A 16,259-nucleotide genomic window follows, 5' to 3' on the forward strand; every position below is an offset into this window, starting at 1 on the left:
TGAACAGAGTATGATAACACTGTAATTGACAGAAGGATTTGGGGTTTCCTATTTCTTTTATAACATAGCCATAATCTTACCTTTTTCCACATCTCTTTTGTACAGCATTTTTAATTTTCAGAATGTTGTATAGCATCATTTGCATTTCTACAAACAACTTTGAAGGAATTCCCTCCACTCCTCAAAAGGGGCTTGCTAGCTAAGCTGGCCCATATTCCCCAGTGCCCTATTCACAAACAATTTTCTTCCTGAACTCAGTGCTTTGATAACAGACTTCAGGATGGCCATCTAGGCAGATGTTGTGTCAACTATTAGACTTGAATGAATAACTGATTCAGAAGGTTAGAAGCAAAAATGGAAAAGTATAGGACATTTGATCTGCATGCTTTTTGCTGTAGCCTAATAGATCAATTCCTGAGATCCTTTCACCAGATGAGGTTCTCCACACCCTAGCAATTAGAGGCAGCCAGTGACAGTAGGTTTCCTATCTGTGCATTTGACTTACCGATTCAGACAGTTACTTTGAAACCAAGTCCTTGGATGAGGAAAGCTACTTTGAACTATGAAGGTCATATTTTATAAGATTGTGCATGACTAGAGAAGGAGCAAACATCTGCTGTGTGTCTTTGTGCATGCACTGTCCCCTCAAACCCTGGGGTATTTACATGTATAAGTTACATATGCCAATGTATGCAGCTGTACAAACTAAACTTTGAAAATGTGGTTCTAAATATCTCTACCGTGCTTAGTGTGTAATGTAATGTGACTAGGACAAAATGTTGCACTTGCTAAGTCACTCTTCACATGCTATTATCTAATATGAGTTGATTTAGAGTGGTATACCTAAGACAAGGAGGTCCTTATGTCCCTAGTCTATGTAAACAAAGGTCTCTTGTCTCAGTACTTCTAAACAATGTAACATGTATGACTCTAAATCATGCTCAATTGAGCACTCCTGGGAGATGAATAAAGTAGAGATTTGAATAAATTCTTATCCTAGCGCGTTCCTTCAGGCCCTGGATTGCATTGAATTATTTATGTAGCAGTATTTGTCATCTACAGTAGCTATACAAAAAAGGAAATGGATTGTTTAAGAAAAGACTGACGTAATGATGGACTGAAAAGCTGTACAGTAGTTAAACTAAATTTGGTTTCATATTGAAATAAGCTAAATTCATATGAATATTGTTTTATGATGTTTGAATATTTTTATATTTTGTATTTAATTTGTCACTAGAATTTCCAAGGAACAAGATGACTTGTCATTTGGGTTTTATGGAGCACCTTTTAAAAATAATTAGTGTCTTAGACCTAACTATGAAAGGTCTCGTTTAATAAGATTATCAATTGGAAAGGTCTCCTTTTGACTGGCACTCTTATTAAATTACATTCGATCACATCTTCAAACATACTGACATATACACCCTTCTAAGCTTTGAAGAACTTTAATAGACTGCATGCAGAATTTAGTGAAATTGACTTAAACCCATTTCCTAATTTTTGTTACCTTTATTTAGAACCCCTTTTCAATCCAGATAGGTTAAAGATCCAGCTCTTCAGTGTTAGTCAATTATATTAATTGATATACAAAATATTAACAAACAGCACAGTGTTCTACTCATGCAGAATGCACAGATTTTTCCTTAGCAATCAATGATAAAACAGCATGATAAGGAAATCATAGAGGCTTTTTTATAAAATAACTGGATCAGTGACTTGTTGCCAATAGGCAACATGTCAAAATATTAGCTGTGGAACTGGAATTATTTTGTTAATAGATACCCTAGAGTGTGATCATTTTACTGTAAAAAGAATTGAAGAGAAATTAGTGGGGCTGCAGACATCTTTACAAAGAATCCAACCCATTTAGATTATGCCAATATACAAAATAATTAAAAGGGGAAAATCCTTTAAGCATAAAAACTACAAATAAATACTGTTATCTTTTTAATTATAAATTAGACAATTGTATTCATTTCTCTAGAAATTTAGTATAAATACATTTGTCTAAATATGTTAGTTCTCATGGATAATAGAAAACAAAATGAGCTTACTGCAAATAGAATGTTGATCAGATACCTTGAGTACAAAAGAGAAATTTCAATTCAAATATTATAGGGGAAATACATGCCACTGTTAACAAAACTAGCAGTTTTGCTGACTATTTCCTTTAAAATTTTATTTATTATGCAGACTGTTTTCTACTCTGTATATTACAATAGCGTCCAAAGACTTCCGTTTGAATCAGGGCTCCATTGTGGTAGGCACTGTAAAAACTCATACAAAAATACAGTTCCTACTCTGAAGTCATGACTATAAGTCCTATCTCTTGTATCACACCTTGAGTTATAGTGAGATCTTGAACCTGTCTTGTGCTGCACACATCTGCAAAGAGAATAAGGGAAGAGGACACAGAGAACCTTTTCTTATTCAAACACATCTGCACACAAATACTTCTCCATAGCATAGAAAGGTCTGTTAAAAGGCAGGCATGGCTAATATGTTATCCCCTCCATGACTGGCTTGATCTTGCAAAATGCTGAGCGCTCCAGTCTACCTTTTTAGCATGTGCTTTACTTCAAGTACCTGATCAATCCTTTTGACATCAGTGGCCAGAATGATCAACACCATCCACGATTGAGTCATGGGGGAATTTCATGCCAGTGCCCACAACCTCTGCACCTTTAATGCATTATGTTGAAGAGGGCATAAGTATTAGGGGAGAAGAGATAGCAGAGATACCTGGATACTTCAGCGAATTTCACAGCTTCTTAAAAACATATCATTTTCCATTTAGCGGTTGTTACTTTCCATCATAGCAAGCCATCTAACCTATGGGTTTCTGGATAGATATGCACGTGATTCCTAAAAGGAGCACCAAATTTTGCTTACAGTACAGTTCAGTAAGCTTTCCTGTGGAAGCCTGATCTGACTAGAAGTATCCATGTGGCAGAGGATGTACTAACTGCATCTGTTCCCCATCATTTCACAGACTTCCGCAGCAGCTGGCTTTGTCAATATTTTAGACGAGTAAGTAGAAGACTGTCCCCTCTGTTAAGTTGTCTTTGTGTAAGCTTTGTAAACAGCTATGGAACACAGATGGGATAATCACCTTCAAGACTCTAGAACAGATTTGTATGATGCCGATTACTGATCAACACTTGTTGTTTGATTCAGAGTAACAACTAGATGGGCCTTTTCATAGGAAAACTGTATATATACAAGTATAAAAATAGCTCTATCCTACAGATTATTGGGATTTTTTTCCCTAATCTGGTATGAATGAAACTAGTTAACATATGTCTCAATACCTTATTTACTATATTGTATTCGGTTATGACCTCAAATGATGATAAAACATGAGTGTTTGCTAATGATTGCTTTCCTTTCAATCTGAAGATCAGAGACAGCAATGTCAATGGTTATTACCGTATTTAAGAGAACACCATACAAGGTTTTTAACTTTGTTGTCATAAATTTCTTCACCATATCTTTGGTTTTGTTCCATTTGAGTCTCAGATAATTTACAGACCTGCTATTTCAACAAGTCTTAAGAAAAAAATAAACAAATGTGACATTTGTGTGAACGGGTCAAATCTCAAAGTTGAATGTGACACAGATGACAAAACAAGGAGCCGAGCTACAACTAATTACCCCGCCAAAAACCAACCATGTTTAATTAGAGAATCACAGAACTCAACATTTCCACAAACTTAAATATTTTGCTAAAACAAAGAAAATTGGAAGTAAAATTTCAACATTTTTTTTTATTAAGGTCTTCAATCAGCATTGACTTAGGTAAAATAAGGCTGCTGCTGTTTAGGAATTTAAATATTTATTGACTGAAATTAAACTAACAAGAAGATAAACATTAACCTAATAAACCTCAGTTAAGCAATCTGCCTAAGAACAAACTTCAGGTTTGAATAGAAAATCAGCAGCACAAAATGCATAGTAAAACAAGCAAATGATTATGGGATTTTTAGAGCCAGAAATAGAGGGAGAGAGAAATGGAAATAGGCAAACTTCTGCCAAAAGGAGTAACCAGCAGTTAATAAAAATATTGAATGGTCATAATATTGAATGGTCATAGTATGACAGATGCCATACTGTCCACTTAATTATTTGAGTAGTTTGTGAGTTAGCACTAAAGATATATTTACTATTGTGGTTATGCTCAGAATACTGGCATATTTTGAATATTCTGATCTACTATGTTGTAGTGCTAATTTTGGGAATGGCTGCCCATGAAAGGCAATGATTTAATGATTGACAAATGCCAGCCAATTAGCTTATCTATTGCTGTCCCGTCATTCTTATATTGTCTCTTGATGTTAGTACTTCTGTGCTTAGTGTGTAAAACATGGTGGTATTATAACCTATTGGAACAACAGTGTGTAAAATTTCTATTTGTCATCCAGCTCTACAATACACCTCTATATACAGCCTTTTCTGCATTTTTATAACTGGCTTGGCTCACTTTGCAGAAGACATCAGAAAAACATAACAATGTAATGCCACATGAGTTCAAAGTGCATATAAGGTGATGAGAAGAAATGGTAATAAGCAGTAACAGATGTTTCTTCTTTGGAACAACTATGGAATAGTAATTACAGATAGAAATAGAATCTCACAGAGCAAGAATTTTATCAGCAAGCCTTCTGGAATGTAGCAAAAGACTCTCAATTGTGAATACTGGTTCCAACACCAGGAGAAGGGAATGAAGAGAGACCATTGTGCACTATGACTTGGAAGACTAAATGGAAACATAACTGGAGAAGAAAATATTTTCCTTTTCTATCTGTTATGTCTGAAGTTAATGAATTATTGAAACTTTGAACTTCTCCCAATTATTTTTTTTAAATGCTCTGTGGATCATCATTGTGATGGGACCGCTTCCTATCACTGGCAGAAAAGAGGTTAAGAGCAGCTTTAGGGAGGCTGTACTGGAGGTAGCCAATCAGGCCAATAGATCCATATAAACAGGGAGCTGTGAGGCAGATAAAGGGAGTTCTTTGTTGGGAGCCTGGGAGGAAGGATTGTGTCTCTGGAGGACAGAACTATCATCATCCAGACAGAGCACCTGCCAGCAGGTGCTTACAGAGCAAGAGAGCTCCTAGCTGGCTGCTAGCGATTACAAACTGAGGCAAAGGGCAAAGAGTGCTGAAGCTATGTGGAAGGTGGCCCTAGTATAATGGACTATAGTTGGTTACTGAAGGAAGTGACAAGACAGTGAACTCTGGTAGGCCATTGAAGGGAGTGACTGGATAGAAGATTCCCCTAGGAAGGAGAGGTGCGTGGTGTGTGGTATGGCTAGAGGGCTGTCTTGTTAAGGACACTGTGGTCCTGGGGAGAGACATGGGTCCTTGAGCAGGAGTTATGATGATGAGGCACCACCCAAAGTGGGTGCATTACCATATGTAGAACTAATTACCAAGATAACCAGCAGTAGGCACCAGAGTGGTGCGCAAACCCATTAAAATGACAATGTTCTGTTGTTCGTTTGGCTTTTTTGTAATTGTGCCAACCTCACCTATCATGGGCTGTATCCTCCCAGGTCATTAAGTCCAAACCATCAGATTGTATGTATGCATTGCCTTGATGCAGTCCTTTCAGAGGAATTTGGGACAGCAAGCTTCCTACAGCCTTTTTCAAGTTCATTATATAGCATGCACTTAGGCAGTTGATTCTTGTCCATATGCACAACATGACCAGCCTAGATCATTTTCCTTCACACCAGGGTGTCTTCCATGCTTCATGTGGCTGACAGCCATAGAACTTCAGTGTCAATGACTTTGCCAGACAATTTGATTACCATTATGCTGCATAGGCAGCATTATTGCAGACAGTTAACATTTTGAACATGGTGATGATAAAGGGGACTGTCTTCTGAGTACAGAAGATGAGGAAGCACAGCAGTTCCATAAGTCTGGCATTCTGTGGCCATTGGATGCCCCTGCCTCTTAGTCTTTCTTGCAGACATCTGAAAGCTGAGGCATCTGACTTTAAGCATGCTGAAGTTTCTTTGTCCATGTCATTGGTAACTGTATTCCCTAGGTAGCAGAAAGACTTGATGTTTAAATTCATTATAATAATTTAAACAAGTATAAATACAAAAACAATTAGGGCAAAGTGAGTAAGTACAGACATAGTAAGTGGGGGGGGGGGGGGGATCTTTGATCCACTAATGTACGTACAGGTTCTATTGCTGCTCTAACCCTAGACTAACACTGTACAGGCAAAAGTGTAAGTTTTAGGGCAACTAAACACATTTTCCCCCAATATGTCCTAATTAGAGAGAAACCTGTGCTAAATAACTGCGCCTCCACACTGAAAGCTGGTGGCATGTTCAATAGCCTTTACAAACCCCTCATTTCTCACTTATAGTAAGATGCTATTGTTTAATGTGAGACTTGTGTATCGGACAGATGCAACTAGTGGTCCAGAGCTATTACAATCCTTTTTAAAACACCATCCTGCAAGGTATGCTTTGGTTTGTTTTAGCTTTTTAGTTATCTCAAAATACTCTAAATTGGCAACTGTAGTCATGGAATGTATAACAGGGAGTGTTAGAGGTGGTTTATATATTACTGAAATAACAAGGACCTACAAAAGGCACCAGTATTAGGACCTGCTCCTACTCCCACTGAAATCTTTGGGAGTTTTGACAATTTACTTCGCTGGCAACAGAAGCAAGCTGTCAGTACTCAGCACTTCTTTGAGCGCTTTTCATCTACAGAGTTCATTTCTGTTTGCAAAAACATTATTTTACTATGTCACATCAGGTCACTGTTCAGTCACTTTCCCTGTTACATTAGCCATGCAGCTGGAACGTTTGTTGGTAAGGCATGAGCAAATGACAAACATATGAATGTACACAACTTTATTGAAACTTGCTGGCCTAACATTTAAACTAGTCAGATAAATGTAGGAAGAGATGGTACATAAAAGAAGAGCTCTTCTGCTGCTTCTTCTGGAAAAGTACTCTATCTTAGCTAAATACAAGGCAGGATGAATGGTTGAGTATACTTTGCACATAATTCAAGGGAACATTCAAGGTGAAGTGGATATAGCGTGGTTCGCTAACATGGAAGTGACTTTTTTTTTCATCTCTAACTGGTGAGTTTTACTTGGACTTAAAACTAACAGGCCAGAAGGCAATGCTCAATTGATGCAGGGCCTCTATAGCAATTCCTAGGTTCCTGCCTCCCTTAGTCTCTATTGTAAGGGGTATGGCCAAGGTACAGTGAAACCTTTGTTATCCGGCACTCTGTTAACCAGAAAACTTTAACTGGCATTGCCCCCAGCCACATCTTCAGGCGCACAGGCCTGGCTTGGTTTACCACGGTTGGCTTAATTTTTTTATGTAAGAAGTACTAATCTTTAACTCAAAATAGACATGTGAGACCAACTGCCTCACAATTCAAATTTTTAATATTGGTAGTTTTGTAAGTAGTATTGTCCATTGGCTTTTTCCTAAGTTGATGGGGACCCTCAGATATCCGTCATGCTCGGGGATTAGGGCTGTCTGGTTAACACAGGTCTTACTGTATTGCCATACCATAAGAAAAAAGTCCCAGTGACATAGTAACATATGTATACTTCTCTGTTACTTCTATAGGGCTGTGTCTGGACTGGCAAGTTTTTCTGCAAAAGGCTACACTGGCCGCTTGAATTTCCGTAAGAATTCATGTAAGATTGTCAGTGTTCTTGCGGAAATACTATGCTGCTCCCATTCGGGCAAAAGCCCTCTTGCGCAAATGCTTTTGCACAAGAGGGCCAGTGTAGACAACGCGGTATTGTTTTGCGCAAAAAAGCTCCAATCGGGAAAATGGCGATCGGGGCTTTCTTGCGCAAAACCACATCTAGTTTGGCACGTCTAGAAGTGCTTTTGTGGAAAAGCGTCCGTGCCAATCTTGACGCTCTTTTCTGCAGATACTTAACAGAAAACTTGTCCATTAAAAGCATTTGCGGAAAATCTTTCCAGTCTAGATGTAGCCTTAGGGTATATTTACACTACGGACAAGGTCGAATTAAGATCTGCAACTTCAGCTATATTAATTTTGTAGCTGAAGTAGAAATAGCTAACTTGACTTTCGGTGCTGTCCACACTGGGAGAACACTCTTCCTTCGACTTCCCTTATTCCTCATGAAATGAGGGTTACAGGAGTCAATGTAAGGAGACTTCCATCTCAACATTTTGAAAGAACGGCTTGCTGTGTAGTTGTGCACTAGGGATGTGTCTAGCCTACATGGCTCTGACGCTTGCCATGTAGATTAGTTTACTAGACATACCCAAATGAAGTGGCAATTTAAATAATCGCTCCTTCACTTAAATTAAAATGACTTCTGCACTGTGCCGATCAGCTGTTTGGCGGCACAGTGCAGTAGTCTGGATGCTCCATGGTCGACATCAAAGGCACTTGTCGACTGCCCTGGTAAACCTCATCCCATGAGGCATAACGGGGCGGTCGACAAATGCCTTTGATGTCGACCACGGAGCGTCCAGACTACCACGCTGTGCCGCCAAACAGCTGATCGGCAGAGTGCGGCAGCCATTTTAGTTTAAATGAAGCAGCAGTTATTTAAATCACCACTTCATTTGGGTATGGCTAGTAAACTAATTTACAGGGCTCTGGCGACAGACATGTAGGCTAGACACGCCCTATGTTATTTCAAAAGAACATCAGTTATGCCAAAATAACACTGGGTGGACGTACCCTTAGATTCTATAGGAAATAACAGGTATTGTCTGATAAGAATGTAACTTGCAAATTCTAAATCCACACAGATTTTGTGGCGTGTTCATTGCTTTAACATTCAATTTTTCTTGATGCCAAGTAAATTTGCCATAGGTGGGTGGGGGCTGAATACTTTGCCATGTTGTCAACATCTCAGTGTTTCCCCTTTTTAGGCTCTTACAGCAAAGGTATTTCTAATGTTACTGTTCAGCTATTGTATATTCTGACAAACAGGTCTTAAATTAAAATTTCAAACATGCAAGCCAAGGCACAGCTTGAGAGAGGAGAATAAGGTGATTCTAAACCACCTTAATCCCTCCCCACCTCTGGGCCAGCCAGCAAGCTGAATCTGCTCTAGGCGCAAGCTAGAGAAACGAAAGGGCTTTTCTAACTTGCATTGATGAGAATGGTTTGAGGATCATTCAGTTGACTGGGGATCATCAGAGAAAACACATCATGCTCCAGTGTTGTCATTCCATCCTGCAATCATGCTTTGAACTGCCCCATTTCCAGACAGCTCAGCCGTATCACCTTTAGCAGCGATTGTTGCAACAGATCAAAGGGACCTTATCAGACTCTGGTCCCAAATGATTCATTTCACAGAAATTCATATATTTACATATCTATTTCTTTTCTTCATGGTGCTTTACAAAAGCTAATCTCAATATTCTTGTATTAGGTAGAGTCCTTGGAGTAGAATATTCTAATATAGGCCTCTTATTATACAGTTTGTTAAAGGTACATTATACAAAATATTGTCAAATCCAGAAAAATACTGAAAGAACAATCATGTCAACCAGTCAAATATTTAAAATCACCGGTCTGCCCAGTAACACAACTGCTTACTGTTACTGGAATTTACTATAATTTACTGTAGATTGTAAACTCCCTGGAGCACAAACATATTCTTACCTTTTATTTAATTTGTTTACCCCCTGACAATGTACTTGTGTGTAGTGTCATGAGTTTACTAGTGCTATATACATAAAAACAGTAATGAAAGTGTATAGTCCATTACTCACTATAAGCAGTGTCCAAAAAAATCAGCCTCTTTAAAGATGTTTTAGAAATTAGAAATCCATAAATCTGAGACGAAAACAAAATATGCCTATCCTGAATTTCACTTTTTCATTCAAAGAACTCCCCAATTATAATTCCCTTCTGAATGTTGAAAATGTCAGCTGTTGACAACTTTTTACTTGTAGTCAGACATGCTATCCAGTTTGGTGTAGTGTATTATCAGCACTTCTTAGAAAGCACTTCACCTATAGTTAGTTTAGTTCTTTTCAGAAGTACTGGAGAAATAATCACCCTCTAATGCTTTGTCTATACTATCATTTGGAAGTGGTCCTGTATTATCTCAGCTTGCCAATCCAATTCTTCAGCAAACTTTAAAAGACTGAAAGCTGCTCTCCACAGAGCATCAGATGCACCGGCTAATATGTTCCCAATCGCTGCTATGTGAGCCACTTTTGAATTTTCTGAATACATCTATTTAGCCAGTTGATCTGGAAAATAGATGCATCCAGAAAATTCAACCACTGTTTTTTGTAAAAAGATATTCCCAATCCAGAAGTCAGAGAGTGTTCATTGTCACAGGTATTCTTTATTCCTATCCTATACTTTTGACCTTATCCATTATCAAGTTTTTGTCACATAGGGAACTTGTTACTTGTCCCTTGTCCCTTGCTCCTGCATAGCAAGTATCAATTATTATAAGCAGTTCTTTATAATACTATGATTTCTAATATTACATTGTTTTACAACAAATCCTTGCCAATTGTCCTTATTTTAGAAATTAAGTGCAGATTTTCCAGATCTGTGTAACGTGGGTTATTTCACAAAAAAGTGAATGTTTGTTTTGTTTGTCTTTTCAAAACCACAAACATAATAGCAATGTAGCTGTGGTGGGCCCCTCCCGCCTACCCTCTTAAGTCCAAGGCCCTCCAGCCTGAGTCCATAACATGGTTTAGGGTTGTAGCAGGGACGCACCCCTGGTAGGGGGACCTAGGCCCATCCTACTCCACTGGGTCCCGGCCCAGGGCCCTGTGAGCAACCGGGTAGTGGGTCACTCCCTCAGTGGGGCAATCCGGCCGAAACACGTTGAGGTTCTCTGGGCGGGAGAGCAGGCTCCCGCTCCTGCCCTGGGCCACTTCCTACCTGGTTCCTTGAGGTTCCTTCCCCTGTACTCACCCAGCTTGCTGTGACCTCCAGGCTGGCATCTCCTCAGCAGGCAGTCCCTGGGTCACACCAGCTCACCTCCGCGCCCCCTCTGGCCTCTCCTGGAGTCTCGGGCAACAGCTGTGTGGGAGCCTCCTTTGCAGGTCATTCTCCTCCGGCTGATTTCCCAGACAGAGTCTTTCCCCAGGCTTTTATAGTGGAGCTACAACCTGGGCATGCTTGGCTGGGCTGTGGGGGAAGGGCCTCTACAGCCAGGTAACCCTGGCTGGGCCCTTCAGGTTCAGTGAGGGGCTGCCTTGCCTTGTCACAGTAGTTAATAGGACACCACATGTGGAATTAAAAGCAAGATTTCTTTTTTTTTTTTTTTGATTTTGAAAATCAACAATTTGTAATGCATTCTTTCTGGTTACTCTACTTCACTTCCTTACCACTACAGCACCAGAGCTTGATTGTGCAAGACTTACTCATGTTGGCAAGTGTGAGGGACTGGGCCAGGTCTGGGCACAGCTGAAGGCATCCGCTCAGGGCGAATTGCTCAAACTCGGGGCTCCTTACAGCCCCAGACTGGAGACCTTCCTAAATAGGCCACAGACCAGTCACACCGAATGCTCCAGTCTGTCAGGATGGGTCCACGGTTATTTCCGTCTCGCTGTTCCTCACAAGGCTGCATCTGGAATCAGTAGCTGAACTGAAGACAAGATGCAGATTATCACATTGCATTTTATATCCATCCCTGATCTCTTCCAAGCTGGAGCAGGTCACATGCCCAGTGACCTATCCTTGTGTCCCAAATCAGCAATCATTATTCTGGATGGACTGCAGGTTCCAGATGCATTCCTCAGGTGTGTATTGGCACCTACAGATTCATTGTCCCTGGAGCTTTGCTAATTAGCACAGTCACTGGCTGAACATTCTTTGCCCATTGCTCTGCCTCAGACAGAGAATTTTCCAGCATCAACACAGAGTATATATTTATAACTCCACATACAGATATTATACAAGTACATGAATAGCATATACAGAATCAGCAAAACATAAGCTTTCATTTGACATATCATATGTATAGACTTTGGGGCAACCCCTCCCCCCCGGGTGTAACTGATCTTTAAAATCCAATAACGTGACAGCAAGTAACTAATTTTGTTGGGACTACTTTCATGAGTGAGAATGGTAAGAACTGACCACTGGGCAGCTCAGGACCCTAAACTCTGAAAATGGAGTTTAATTTAGATTCCATCGTGCATAGGCTTGATGCCAGGCCTGTTAGGGTACATCTAGACTGCAGAGTTTTCCCAGGATACTGGAGATATCCTGGAAAAGCTCTGATGCGTCCAAGGAACGCATCTGCTTTTCTGGGGGAAAAAAAAAATTGGAAAAGCAGACTTGTTTTTTCAGCATCCCTGTAAACCTCGTTCTATGAGGAAAAAGGGATGTTCCGAAAGAGGCTTCCCCCCAACATTTGGCCCAGTGTAGACAGGCCAATTGTCAGAAAAGCCTCTTGGAAGAAAAACAGAAAGATACACAAATTGTAGTATCTTTTTCCAATAGAACTTTGTAGTCTAGACACAGCCTTAGAGGAGTTCTGCTATATAGAAGAGAATTGTCTGCTCACGTGCAGACAATGAAAGGAGTCCCATGCTAATGAATGCCCCAGGAGTTGCCAAAGGTAATGCCAGAAAACCTTAGTAACACAGAAATTTCCTGGAGGCAAATGGGAGAAGGAAAAAGGGACTGAAAATAAAATCACATGAAGTAGAGGAGCCATAAAATTATTTAGCCATTTCAAAGACTATACACAGTAGTTAATTTTAATTCTGTTTTTTCTATAGGAAAACAGATTGTAGGAGTGCTTTATAAATGAGCTATTTTTATATATGTTAATGGTCATGTGCCAGGAGATAACACTGAAGAAAACTTAGCATTTGTTCATGGGTTTTGTAGGACCAGTAAAACTTGTTATATGCTTCAAGTTGCTTCCTCTATTAAGTTTTCTACATGGAACTGTTAATGGGTCAAATTTCCATTCAATATGAGTAAAGATTGTGCAGCTGCATCCTCCGTTTGTTTGGTCTTGCTACACAATTCCTTATGCAGAATGGTCCTTTAAAGGGAGACCATGCATAACACATCTTTCTCTTGACTGTTACCCTTTTCACCTAGTCATATACAATAATAAGATGCCTACTGAGAGATTGCCTATGTGAAGAAAAGAAAAGAACAGTTAAAAATATTGAATATGACATCTTGTCAGCTTGTATGTAATGCAAAACCAGATGTTCAGTATGAATGTCTGAGCTCCATTTGATGAGAAAGAGATTGGACATTTTACCATTTAACAGTACAAAGAAAGTTGCTCTCGCGCAACGTGAAGGGGACAGTGAACATACAGCACTCATAATTATTACTTCCTCTGACCCCAAAATAGAAACTAGTCAAGCAGGTGAATGACTGGTGGAATGTTAGACATTTTTCTCCAAGTTTCCTTGGTATTTAGTAACCAAGAGGCATTAATCTCGAGCCACAGCCCAGTAAAAATTTTGGAAGTAATGCTTTGTAAAGCTGTGATGATAAAATACTCAAAAGTTGCTGTCATACTTTTACCTTATGATCTACAAAAGTTCTGCGAGAAAGTTGTAAATTAAAATTTTTGTGAATATTTTTTTCCCCCTTAGAACTGTGAAGAGCGATTTAGATAATGCAAATGCATGCAGGTAGTTTAGCTGCATTTTTACTGGCTTCCTTAGAGTAGCTTATTTACATTCCTCCAAATAGAGGCAATGCAAGATTATTACCTAGAACATCAAGTAATCTTAGCGTGTGTTATATTGGGGACAAGCCCTATGAAGTAAAACTGGGATCGATCCACTGGGGGCAATGTGGTGGGTCCAGTGAATACATTAGAATTGAACAATTGCTCTCTTGTTAACCCTGATACTCCACTGGAACAATATGAGTTAAGGGAGTTAATGGGAGAGTTTCTCCCATTGACCCAGCACAACATGGACTCCATGGTAAGTAGATATGAGGTACATTGATTTGAGTCATGCTACTAACATAATTCAAATTGTATACTTGGAATAACTTTCCCCCTGGTGTATAGAGTCCCCATGGAGTCTTTGGGTTTCCAGCAGACAAAGCTTTATATAGCTGTAGCATACACAGACTGCCATCTGTACACTTTGAATCAAAGTCAGAGGAGATGTGGAAAGAAATGAACACTGGGTGTAAGTTACAAGTTGGTAATTTGGTTGTGTGTGTGTGTGTGTACATATATATATATATATATATATATATATATATATATATATATATATATGGGAATCTAATGGATCATAGAATCTAAGTTTGAGTAACATATTACAGGCAGTCCCCGGGTTACGTTCAAGATAGGGACTGTAGGTTTGTTCTTAAGTTGAATTTGTATGTAAGTCGGAACTGGTACATATTGTAGGGGAAACTCTAGCCAAAATTTCTCCAGAGCTCAGTTTTATTCTCCCACACCTCACTTCCCTCAGTCCTTTATTCTCAAACTGAGGTGTCTGCTGAGAAAAGCCGCTCCGCGTCTCCCTGGTCTGCTGGGGGGCGGGGGGGAAGAGCACTAGCTTCGCGTCTCCCTGGTCTGCCGGGGGGAAGCAGCTAGTGCAGGGTTGCCTCATCCCGTTTGTAAGTAGGGATCCGATGTAAGTCAGATCATGTAACCCGGGGACTGCCTGTATATATAATGGGAGGGATGAAACTGAAAGGTGGTTTAAATTATACTAACTTCAACTTTGCTAGATTTAGTTAGTCTTACTGCTGAATTTGGTCCTGTGTACTTCATTTCTGTATTTTCTAATTCAGAAGTGGGTTGTGCCCATGAAAGCTTATGGTACCATCTACATTTTTTGTTAGTTTCTAAGGTGCTGCAGGACTATTCGTTGTTTTTTGTGTGTGTTTCCTAATTCGGAGGAAACTATTGCAGAAATGCATGATTTCATCTTAAGGGCCATTAGACTACAGCGTGTTTTTAAAAATACCAGTTAAACATGGCCAAAATGATTTTTTCAAAATATCACGTGAATACATTACAAAGAGAGCCTGTGAAATTTTCATTGCCTCCTGTCAATTTTAAGCATTGTTTGATTTTATGTCTTATTTAGTGATCCTTAAACAAGAACTGTATGTTGCATTTAATTTCCCATTCGTCTTCGGTGGTGCTGTATTGCTTACAGTTTCACACCTAAACTTCAGTAAAATTGAAGTGTGATGTAAATAGGACCTGTCATGTTTGCAATCACAGAGTCTTTAATACAAGAAATATCAATGTTTTCTCCTATCACATAGTTCACCGAGTCTGACAGGCTATGTCTACACCACATGCTTATTTTGAAATAAGCTATTTCGGAGTAATAACCATAAAACTAACAATTTTCAAATAAATCCCCATCGAAATAGCGCAAATTTATATTGAAATAGTGTATCCACACTGATTGGAGCCTGAATCACATTTGAAGCACTCCAGACAGGGCATCAGGACAGCAGTCACTTTCTGGAGCTTCTTCCTGAGGCTCATGCGCGGGGCTCTTTTAAGCGCGGGGCCCGGGGCGGCTGCCCCGTTCACTCTGCCCTATATCCGCCCCTGCTAGGCACACAAATTTGTAGGTGGACCATCAAATCAGTTTCGTCTTCCAAGTAAATGCCAAAGTCGTCATTCATTTGTGTCAGAGGATTGAGCAAAATTACTGCTGGAGACTTAGTTATCTTCACATCCTTTAATCAGGAAGTAACAGAGGAACATTTGTGACTTTTCCACAGAAATCTTTCAGGAAGGAAAACAACCCACTATTCTATAAATACTGTACCAAACATCATGTTGCCTTCATCTTCCTTTCTCCAAACATTAATACTAACATTAACTGCAGTATATCTCAGGACAAAAATATCTTGCAATCAGAATTTGTGCTACTATAATATGCAGAGGGTAGAAAGGCAACCAAAGATAGCATTTGCTGGAAATGTATTGTTGCATTCGGAAGAGCATTATAAAATATGGAAAGCACTTCTGATTTTATTTACACTCACGCTGGGGTTAAAGTGACCCAAGCAATGAATCCATAATTAGAATTTCAGCAATCAAAATACAAGGAGATATGGGAGACAGACGAGGAAGAAAAGGAGAATGGGAATGATCAGTCTAACAAGAAAAATGGAGAACTAGACAAAATGGAAAAGCCTTGATCAGTTTGGTCATATATGGTATATAATAGAGAACAGTATATAACACAAAGCATTGCTAGACAAAAAGGAATTGTGGCTTATTTAAGGTAAAATCCCAGTGCTATTGGTAGTTTTGCCTGA

The sequence above is a fragment of the Pelodiscus sinensis genome, chromosome 7 (assembly GCF_052426305.1).
Source record: "Pelodiscus sinensis isolate ZL-2025 chromosome 7, ASM5242630v1, whole genome shotgun sequence".
Lineage (NCBI taxonomy): Eukaryota > Metazoa > Chordata > Testudines > Trionychidae > Pelodiscus > Pelodiscus sinensis.